General features: G+C 44.6%; 1 long non-coding RNA gene across 2 annotated transcripts; it reads right to left on the minus strand.

The window, feature by feature from the left end:
• Nucleotides 1-1,196: 1,196 nt before the first annotated feature.
• On the minus strand, nt 1,197-3,835 carry LOC125548594. Of its 2 annotated transcripts, XR_007301130.1 has the most exons (4): nt 3,464-3,835; nt 2,330-3,069; nt 1,925-2,002; nt 1,197-1,513 (listed from the first exon to the last, which is right to left on the minus strand). It is a non-coding gene; the product is annotated as an uncharacterized LOC125548594 (long non-coding RNA). The 2 variants fall into 2 exon arrangements; XR_007301129.1 differs by having other exon boundaries at nt 2,330-3,829.
• Nucleotides 3,836-11,859: the final 8,024 nt, after the last annotated feature.

Raw genomic sequence — 11,859 nt, forward strand, 5'->3', positions numbered from 1 at the left:
GAACTTCTTAACGATCATAGCTAGCTCCTTTCTAATGTCTTTAGGATCCCCAGAACTGCAGTCAGATTCTTATTCAGATGAGGACACCACCTTTGCCTTCAAAGCCCTGGTTCGGCCATAGTTGGGGCCATGGATGTCTCTCTTCTCATATAACTGGAACTCGTGTATGTTGAGCCTCTCAAGTATGTCACACGGATCGAGATCTTTGAAGTCTGGACGTTCTTGAATCATCAAGGCCAGGGTGTCGAATGAGCTGTCAAGTGATCTCAGTAGCTTCTTGATGATTTCGTGCTTGGTGATCTCAGTGGCGTCAAGTGCGCGGAGCTCATTTGTGATATCAGTGAGGCGATCAAACGTGAGCTGGACATTCTCATTGTCATTTCTCTTGAAGTGGTTGCGAAGAACATCAATCCTTGAATATTTCTAAGTTGAGACGCCTTTGTTGACCTTGGAGAGCCAGTCCCAGACTAGCTTCGTAGTCTCCAGTGCACTCACACGGCCGTACTGTCCTTTGGTCAGATGACCATAGATAATGTTCTTGGCAGTTGAATCCAGTTGAATGAACCTATTGACATCAGCAGCTGTGACACCTTCATCGACCTTGGGAACGCCATTCTTGACAACATACCAAAGGTCGACGTCAATGGCTTCAAGATGCATGCGCATCTTATTCTTCCAGTAGGGGTAATCAGTGCCATCGAAGACTGGGCATGCAACGGAGACCTTGATTATCCCTCCAGTCGACATAGCTAAAACTCCAGGTGGTTAAACCGAATCGCACACTACAACAGGAACCCCCCTTCAGCAACGCATCGATGTGTTTCCTTTTGTTCATATAGGCATTGCTATGGTCTACACCAACGGATTTGTATGCGTTGCCGTTGGTGGCGTTGGAAGGGTCTACAACCACGTGTACACATGCGTTGGTAACTGGTGTGTATAAGTGTTGTAAGACAACAAGGTATTAAACTAAAGCCTAACAACACATCATATGCATTGGTGATTACCCTGCACAAATGGATTTTCAATTGGCGAAAATAAATCATTGCAACTCCAGAATTAGTTGTTACGTAGTCCCTCTGTTCCCAAGTATATGATGTTTTGGTAGTTCAATTCAAACTACCAAAACGTCATATATTTAGGAACGGAGGGAGTAGAATATTAGGAAATGTTGCTAGTATACAGGAGATGGAATATAGTAAGAAAGACCTCATATATTAAATCAACAATGTTGTTTTACAAAGAACACCATCCAAAGAACACATTGTTGCTTTACACCATCATCTTGTACACATGTGTTTTACAAGAACATGTGCACTCTACACATAAATAGATCGAAGCTTCATTGAAGGAAACAAAAAACTAAGCTCATCACATGAGCATCTAGACTGACATGTTCAACCTTCATTAACTAAAACCAAAATGATCAGTTTCCCTTGGCATCCATAACTCCATATCCTGAATATAGTTCAGGCCAATTGCAGCTATAATAAACTGCATATTCTTCATCTCTCTGCTAGCAATGAATGAAATATGAATAGTTAATATAGCACTTTGGGTAATAATAAGTTCTCGATGAATTTCAGTGCATGTACCAGCCAAGAATTTCTTTCTTATTTCGAGGTTATCCCTTTGTAGTTATGTACAAATTTAGATTCAGACAATATAAGCAAAGACAAAACATACAAGTAACAAAATTTAGTTGAGGCTACATTCCTGTAATTTGGTATAGTGAATGCCCAGCCACATATTCAATTAATAATGTTCATTACAATGAGTGAACAGATTGTGCTAAATGTGGAAGAGATGATAAAGCTAACCACAACTTATGCTTGAAAATATTGGGTCATGTTCACATTTATAGTCATCAGAAATTGTAGGAAATAAAATACGAATTAGAAAGGGCTCTATGTTTGGAGCTTACCTTCTTATTGGTTTGCACTTCCGAAGTCAGAGCATATGAATAGGCACAGGCACAGAGCAGTTGTTAGAGTTAATTATCCTACAATCATATGCATCAATAATTAAGATTCTTGAGAAAGAAAAAAATAATATTGCACAACATGAAAAACATATACACAAATTACAACAGAAATTACCTCTAGTGATATTATTTTTCTAATCAAGACATCACATCTGAAATAATCTAGAAAGAGTTGGCAACAAAACTAATCAATCTTTTCTAAGATGATATCAAATACATGGGGCAAACATTCTCGAAGAGGGATATCGATCTAAATGAACAATTAACATGACATATAAATATGAATCCATATACACACGCCGCCCACACAAACAAAAAGAGAGAAGGGATCGATGAACACCACACCTCCATGACGTCGTTGACGTGCTGCCATCATCGCTGGTCATATTTACCTTCCCAGCTTGCAGCACTCACTCAAATGCACAATCTGATTACATCATGTAGATTTATATCTTTAATATTATGTGTAAACCTGCAAGACTATAGTTCACTAAGTAAAAACTTAAAATTCACATACTGGTGAGAAAAAAAGATGTGAAGTGGCATCTCGTGAAGCATTTTTTGTTGTTATGCATTCTTCTGATCTAAAAAAGATTGCAGTTCATCATAATATGCGAATAAATACAAACATATGAGAATTTAGAAGTACCTAAAGTTAAACAAAATCATCAAATTGATCAAATTTACATACACACTTACGCATGCTAGCAAGTGTGAGATGTCTAGACTATGATTCATATACCTTTTTAATGTGTAGTTTTGTATAATCATGCTTAATATTACTGAATAAGAAGTAGTCATGCACTTGGAATATTACTGCCTCCTTGACAACAGAAGCTTTAGTAACATGAGTGAATAAATAATGCACGATCACCCTTGTTTCCATGGAAAACTAGATTCTCTTCTGATAAGCCTCGGAGAATGCAAGCATTGATATAAACAAGACTGGTGGACAACTAATTGTTTTGTTCTGCAGTGTAATCTAGCACTCTAGAGTATGATATACATACAGAGAAATACGTACATATGGATATGCAAACACGATTATGTTTGAACAACTACAGCAGAAGATCACTAGCAGAAACCTGCATAGCAAAATTAGAGCATCAGGTTTCCTTCAACAACAAAAAAAGCGAACACTAGCCATAAATTTAATAAAGTAATTGGTCCACCCATGGCACAAGTGGAAGGTTAGAGAAGCTAGGGAACCAAATGCCAATGGAATTATAGAAGCCACAATGTTGTTAAATTCGGGGGAACAAATTAGTGAAAATAATAGAATTGTCACATTCTTCAGGGAGATAATCCAGGTGAGCGATGAGGTAGGCAGTAGGCGACCATGGCAGCCTCCCTGGGAGAGAGCGGCTATAGGTATTGGTATATCCAGCCGTCATCTATGATGCCACGATGACAAACCCTTGGTAGCCATGCCACATAAAGCACCAAAGAGGATAAGAACATAGGGGAGAAGTGTCTCACTATTGGCGCCGGAGTCGAGGTAGACATTGCGGACCAGTGTCGTCCAGCCTGTGGAGGCAACCGCCCGTCCAGAGATGCGCCGGTAGTGAGCCGACCAACCGGAGGGGCAGGAGTTGCGCCCTCAACCCATGGTGACTAGGGTTGATGCAGGGGCACGGGCAGGGGCGTTGAGGACGTCGCGGAAGTGGAGTATTGGCTGGGAGCACTAAGGGTAGCAGAGTTGGTGAGCTATGTCGCGGGAGAGCGCTAGAGCTCGCCCAAATCATAGGAGGCAGCGACGGCGGATACGGCGTCGTGGTTATGGAGCTATGGTAGGAGAGGAATTGGGGAGGGGGGAAGAGAAGGATAAGGAAATTTGTTTTTCTAACAATGTTTGGACGGAAGAGGTACAATACTGGAGGTGAGCACGTGGAAGTTAGCTGCTATTTTGAAGGGAACGAGGAGATCAACGCTAAGTGGGGAGGTGGGAGGTTTAACTAAATAATGCATTCTTTATTATCATTGGTAGACATGCGTTGCTATATGGGGGTTCTTGTTGTAGTGTACAGAACAAGGGAGCACCTTGCACTGATACCAATTGAAAGTGATAGTTATCGACTAGAGGGGGGTGAATAGGCGATTTTTATGAAAGTCTTCAAAGCTCGAGGTCTTTGAAGACAAACAGTAGAAATGAACCTATTGATATGCAGCAGAAGGTAGACTACACTAGACAAGCCATAGTCAAGTAGTCAATGAAGTGAAAGCATGAAGAATATCAGCAGCTAGGTAGTATGGATCAGGATGAAAGACAGTATGAAGCCAAACTGTAAACAGTCTTCACTCAGTGAAGTCAATCAGATCATACAAGCAGGCAATGACTTCACGAAGACAAACTGTAAAGTAAAGGGAAGTGGGAGATAGAACCAGTTGCTTAGTGAAGACAGGGATTTGGTAGACCAGTTCCAGTTGCTATGACAACTGTACGTCTGGTTAGGGAGGCTGAGATTTAACTCAGTAGACCGCATCTTCACCATATTCCCCTTGAGATAAGGACACCCAGTCCTCGCCCAATCACTCTGCTAAGTCTTCAAGGTAGACTTCCAAACCTTCACAGACTTCGTTCACTGGCGATCCACAATGGCTCTTGGATGCTCAGAACGTGATGCCTAACCAGCTGGAGGATTCACAGTCCTCAAGTGTAACAAGTCTTCAGGTCACACGGACAGAAAGACTTCAGTGATTCCTAACACTCTTTGGCTCTGGGTGTTTTGGGCTTTGTCCTCGTAAGGATCTCTCTCTCTCTCTCAAATGCTTTGGAGGTGGGTTGCTCTCAAATGACAAAATCCATGTACTAACTTTGAGCAGCGACCAATTTATGGTGTAGGGGTGGGCTATTTATAGCCAGGAGGCAACCTAGCCTAATTTTTCCGAAATGACCCTGGGTCAATAAGGAACTGACACGTGTCCAACGGTCGGATTTCAAACACATGCGACTGCTTTACTTGGGCTACAAGCAAAGCTGACTCATCCGGCTCCAGATAAGATTTACTCTCATTGTCTTCGCTCGAAGACATAGGATTTTGGTTGAACATCACTTCAGTCACTCTAACTTTCTTCACTTGGACCCCACTTAACAGTACGGTGGTTCCTATGACTCAATAAAGAAGAAAATGAAACTACGAAACAACTATGTCTTCGCACTCCATAGTCTTCACATGAATGTCTTCTCATGTCATAATCTTCACTGTGAATGTCTTCACAAACCACCATTGTCTTCAATGTCTTCACATATTTTTAGGGGTCATCTCTGGTAGGTAAACCGAATCAATAAGGGACTACTACTTGTGTTATCCTGCAATTCTCACAAACACATTAGTCCCTCAACCAAGTTTGTCGTCAATACTCCAAAACCAACTAGGGGTGGCACTAGATGCACTTACACGCTCCAACGGTCTCGCTGTGCGGTGAGCTGCAGCCTATCGCCGCGGACGCGCCTAGCTTACTCTGCGGCGCGCCATCGATCATGTTGTGCGGCGAGCTACAGCCTCTCGACGCTGACATGCCTATCTTGATCTGCGGCGCTGAAGCGCCATGCGCCAAGGGTCTGCTTAACCCTGGTGATGGCGCGCATCACAGCATCGTCCATCGCGTTGCCGGGGAGCGCCTCAACCTCGACGGGCCGTGGCACCTGCTCGTTTTCCTCATCGACGAGGTTGATGGCAAAGGTGGCGCTTTGGTGGGTTCGCATGCTTGGAAAAGGTGGGTGTGCTACAGGCTACGCTTGTTACCTCAGTGCGTCGCGCGCCACCTAGGTTTACGCGCAATATCGCTGGGTGGCGGGAAATCGGTGAGGAAATGGCGGGAAATGGTGGCGTGTTCATAAAATTCCATCAATTAATGGAAACTTATAATAGAAGGAACATCGAGCTAGCACAAGAAGTAGATGATGATCAGATGATCGTTTATCCTAGTTAATTATGCATGTAATAGTTTACTTTGGTGTGTGGAAATGTCATGTGTGTACTAGCCACCTATGTAATTGGATATTTGTCGCGTATTACACACATCTTGTTTATGTGAAACTTTTCTGTTCTCTTGGCTCAACACAAACAGTTTATCGAAATGAACTGTATGCCCTACATTGCACACACCTTGATCTAGTTGAACCGTTTTTGTTGCGTTGCCTAATCTAAAACAGTTCATCCGAGTGAACTATATGTCGTATATCGCACACACCTCGATCTGGCTGACTGTTTCTTTTGTGTTGCGTAATCACAAACAGTTCATCCGAGTGAACCGTAAGCTATATATCGCATATGCCTTCATCTGGCTGTCTATTTATTTTGTTCTGCCACATCACAAACAGTTAATTGAACTTAACCGTATGCCCTGCATTGCACACCCAACTAAAATCTGAACCATGTTTGATGCATCCATCACCGCAAACATTTTGCACCTTTTTTACGGGTTTTTACCCCACCGTTTGCGATTAATGCATCGCACACAGTTTCGTCAAAGGGTCTCTGGTCATAGTTCCGCGTTAGCAGCAACCTGAGTAGTGAAATTATGATTGTGTAGAAAAAACACTTGGCGATCTACTTCAGTAAGTAGAACAATGAAACCAAAGTCGACATGTCTAGATATGAAAAGAAGATTGTAACGAAGAGATTCAACAAGCATAACATTTTGAATGGAGCTATCATTGGATATGGCCACCTTACCAAGGCCAAGTACCTTACCCTTGGAGTTGTCTCCAAAGTGACATACTTGTGTGGACCATCATTTTGACCAAGCTCACAAAACTTGTCTCTATCTCCTGTCATGTGATCGGTGCAACCACTATCGAGAATCCACTCTTTTCCTCTGGCCATGTAGTTCCAAAGATTAGCCATGAGACTAAGATTTCTCATAGTATTTTAATGTTCGATGTTGGATTCTTCATCTTCATCATAATATCCATGCTCAATATCATAATCATGTATGTAATCATCACCTAGGGCAAATGATCCATTAGATTTATGATCATGACAATGTGCAAGTTTGTGAATTCTAATGGTTTCCGAGATAATGTTGCTAATGGTTCTGATGACCCACAAGTATAGGGGATCGATCATATCCCTTTCGATAAGTAAGAGTGTCGAACCCAACAAGGAGTAGAAGAAAATGACAAGCGGTTTTCAGCAAGGTAATCTCTGCAAGCACTGGAATTGTCGGTAACAAGTAGTTTGATAGCAAGATAATTTGTAACGAGCAAGTAACAATAATGGTAAATAAAGTACAGCAAGGTAGCCCAATCCTTTTGTGGCAAAGGACAAGCCAAAATGGTCTCTTATAATAAGCAAAGCGTTCTTGAGGGTACACGGGAATTTCATCTAGTCACTTTCATCATGTTGGTTTGATTCGTGTTCGCTACTTTGATAATTTGATATGTGGGTGGACCAATTCTTAGGTGTTGTTCTTACTTGAAAAAACCTATTACTTATGATTAACCCCCTCACAAGTATCCACAACTATGAGAAAAGTATTAAGATAAAATCTAACCATTGCATTGAACTTTTGGATCCAAATCAGTCCCTTACGAAGTAGCGCATAAAGTAGGGAGCTTCTATCACTCTAGCAACCCATCATCTAATAACTACTCCACAATGCATTCCCTTAGGACCAAATATGATGAAGTGCCATGTAGTCGACGTTCACAAGACACCACTAAGGGAATCACAACATACATATCATCAAAATATCGAACACATATCAAGTTCACATGATTACTTGCAACACGATTTCTCCCGTGACCTCAAGAACAAAAGTAACTACTCAGAAATGATAATCATGCTCAAGATCAGAGGGGTATTAGATAGCATAATGGATCTGAACATATAATCTTCCACCAAATAAATCATATAGTAATGAACTACAAGATGTAATCTACACTACTAGTCACCCACAAGTACCAATCTAAGGTTTCGGTACAAAGATTGAACACAAGAGATGAACTAGGGTTTGAGAGGACATGGTGTTGTTGAAGATGTTGATGAAGATTGCCCTCCCCAAGATGGGAGAGTTGTTGGTGATGATGATGACAATGATTTCCCCCTCCAGGTGGGAAGTTCCCCCGGCGGAATCACTCCGCCAAAGGGCAAAAGTGCTCCTGCCCAAGTTCCGCCTCGAGACGGCGCCGCTCCATCCCGAAAGTCCTCTCCTTATTTTTTTCTAGGTCAAAATGACTTGTATACCAGAAGATGGGCACCAGAGGTTGGCCGAGGAGGGCACAATCTATCAGGGCGCGCCTGGGCTGCCTGGTGTGCCTAGGTGGGTTGTGCCCACCTGGTGGGCCTCCTCTCGTAGTTATTTGCTCCATTATTTTCATATATCACTACAACAGGATGCTGCTAACGTGACACTACGATCAGAGACCCTTCGACGAAACTGTGTGCGATGCAATAATCGCAAACTATGGTGTAAAAACCGTCAAAAAAGGTGCAAAACGTTTGTGATGACAGATGCATCAAACATGGTTCATATTTTAGTTGCCTGGGCGATGCAGGGCATATGGTTCAGTTCAATTAACTGTTTGCGATGAGGAGGAACAAAAGAAATGGGCAGCCAGATGAAGGTGTGTGCGATATACAGCATACGGTTCACTCGGATGAACTGTTTGTGATTAGGCAACACAAAAGAAATGGTCAGCCAGATCAAGGTGTGTGCGATATATGGCATGCCGTTCACTCGGATGAACTGTTTGTGTTGAGACAAGAGAACAGAAACGGTTCAATATAACAAGATGTGTGTGATACGCGGCAAACAGGTCAGTAATCAGAAATGTGTGCGATGACTGATAATAACACAAAAGATTGCTTCTAATAAGATGTGTGTGTTGTGCAATGGGATTGCATACAGAACAACAACATATATATACACACTTATAGGGACATGGTTGCATAACCAAATTAAACATCCACTTACATAGGTGGCTGCTACAACCATGGCATTTGCACACACCAAAGTAAACTATTACATGCATAATTACATAGGTGCCTACTACACACATGACATTTCCACACCCCAATAAAGTAAACTATATATTACATGCATGATTAACTAGCATAAACGATCATCTGATCATCATCTACTTCTTGTGACGCTTGCTCTACTTATTGTGGCTCGATCCGGTCTCGTCGATTTGGGTAACGATGCACTTCCTCATGTCAACGATCTGCATGTGCATCTCGTAGCATGTGTACACGCTCTTGGCCGCAAACCTGTGGTGAGGTTCATTTAGTTGCCGCATCCAGGCCCTGTGCCAGGATACGGGACTTGTTCTCTGGGCATCCTTCTTCATCTTTACGTAGTAGGGGTCGATGATGGCCGAGGCGAGTACAACCAGGGAATCCTTCTTCGTGCTACCCCAGACCCTATAGTACTCATGGATTTCGACAAGGTTCTTGCAGGCCAAGCCCGTAACATTGAGCGCTTTTACATCGTCGGTGGTTTCCACCATGGCGAACTTGTAGTCGATGCTGTTGAAAAACTTGTTGAAATGGTCGCAAGGCTCTGTGGCCATGCAGTAGTGGTAGATGAGGAAATGATGGTGCACGCACAACTGGGCAACGGCAACCTTCTGATCTATGCTGGGACGACCGGTGGTGTACTGGAGGTCGATGTCGACCACCTTGTACTTGTCTCTAGCAAGCAACTGCTCAACTCTATTGATGTAGTCATCCACCACGGTCGGGTCGATGGTGTACAACACCGAGAGATCAGTCTCCCTCGCGTGGGTCTCCACTCTATGCTCGCCGAACACCATTGGAGCGCCGCTAGACATCCCCTCTCTATGTTTCGTCGTGGGTGTGCTTGTTGTGTTGTGGGGCGTGATCAAAAGGTTGAAGAGACTAAGGTTATAATGGCCGCAGGAATTAAAGGGGAAGCCGGACAGCCAGGAATATTGGCAGGCCTTGATGGTAGTTCTAATTTGCAGCGCGTAACTCCATCATGCCGCATGTAACTGCATCGTGTGGCAACGCGCGTGGCGCAACCGCATGCATATGGGCGCCCGACATGATCATGCGCACGCCCAATCGCTGGCAGAGCGTGCGCGGAGGGACGCGAGTAGAGGGCTCCGTGGTATATATATATAGGAGTAGGATTTTCTACAAGTGCTTGCCACAGAACTAGTTAAGGGTTTCAACGGTGCAAAAGTTCCCAAAAATTCTGAAAAAAATACTGAACCAACACACCTATAATATAACATGATCCAATGGAGGGATTAAAAAAATATGACTGTATGTGTCCTGGACAAAAAAACAAATAGTTCAGTATATGTTTATGTCGCAGTGAGCTGAAATGCTTATTATTTTTGCCGAGGACACATAGATGCATATTTTGACAATCCCTCTGTTGGATCATCTTATTACATTAGAGAGATGCTCCCATATTTATTTCATATTTTTTGATAACTTTTGAACCATTAAAAGTTTAGGGACACTTAACTAGTTCTGTGGCAAGCTATGGTAGACACAGTTTTACCTATATATATATATGCATATAGCAGTTGAACACACAAGGAAAAGCTGACCACTGGCCGAGCGCGCCGCGGCGCCTAACGGTGAGCACAGTGCGCTGCGGCGCCTAATGGCGAGCAGAGCTTGCCGAGGGACGCAAGCAGAGGTCGGCATAGTGATACATGGCAAATAAGATGAACTGTGCGAGCGATGTCGGAGACATCAAGCACGAATCAAATTAGAGTTGCGTGTGCGATGCGTGGCATATAGTTGATCCATCCGAGCTGTTTGTCATGGAATAAGCCGTGTGCATTGCGGGAAAATGCTTGCTAGTATATAACCTTAAATTTAACCAAAAAAGTGTTAGTGCATGTTACAAAAATTGTATAACTGGAAACTATGTTCAAATACGAATCCAACGATATAATCTTTGGCGACATGCATTCATATTTTATTAGTTAAATCCTACTTATAAACCAGGACGGGGTATAGTAGGTAATTAAATCGCAAACATTTTTTGTATTAATCGTATGTGTACATGTCCTTTCGTCCTCCTCTCACACGTCTTTTCACCCCGCTGCCGCAGGCGGCTTACAGCGCAAGCTTGCGCAGCGCGCGGGGGCGTTCTTTTGGCCAAACAGTGGCGCCAATGAATCTTCAGTGAGCCCGTTCCCGTGCAACCTCGCAGGTTCCCGCGCAAGCTTCCCGCCCAATTCAGTGAAATCCCCCAAAATCCCAATGCTTACCGGCCTGCTATATAAACCCTCACGGCCGGCGAGTCCTGCGTCGCCTTTTCCCCTCCCTCCCTGTAGCTTATCTTGTATGCTTCTCCCACAATCGCCAATGGCACTGGTCCGTCATCGTCGCTCAGCCACTCCGCCATCATTGGAGGACAGATCTATCTGGGAGGCTACACCGCGGCGGCGGCTCAGTCCCAGGCGTAGTGTAGTGCGCGTGGCGTCCCTGTTGGGTGTGGGCGGAACACCCACCACACGCTCCACCGCCGGTGCCCGTTGGCAGCTGTTGCCGGCCGCCGTTGCCTCCACACAACCGTCGAAAGCCAGGGCCATCGCCCGCTCCGCCGCCGCGACCGAAGGCGGGAGGTGGCCGTCGTGGCCGCCACCCCACTGTCGGCCATCACCCGCTCCACCACCGCGGCCCGAAGGCGGGAGGTGGCCGTCATGGCCGCCACCCCACTGTCGGCCATCACCCGCTCCGCCACCGCGGCCCGAAGGCGGGAGGTGGCCGTCGTGGCTGCCACCCCACTGTCGGCCATCACCCGCTCCGCCACCGCAGCCGGAAGGCGGGAGGTGGCCGTCATGGCCGCCACCCATCGCCGGCCGTCGTGGCCGCCATCCCACCGTCGACCGCCGGGATCATCACCCGCTTCACCACCGCCGCCCGAAGGAGGGAGGAGGA

Source organism: Triticum urartu, chromosome 3, assembly GCF_003073215.2.
Source record: "Triticum urartu cultivar G1812 chromosome 3, Tu2.1, whole genome shotgun sequence".
NCBI classification, from domain to species: Eukaryota; Viridiplantae; Streptophyta; class Magnoliopsida; order Poales; family Poaceae; genus Triticum; species Triticum urartu.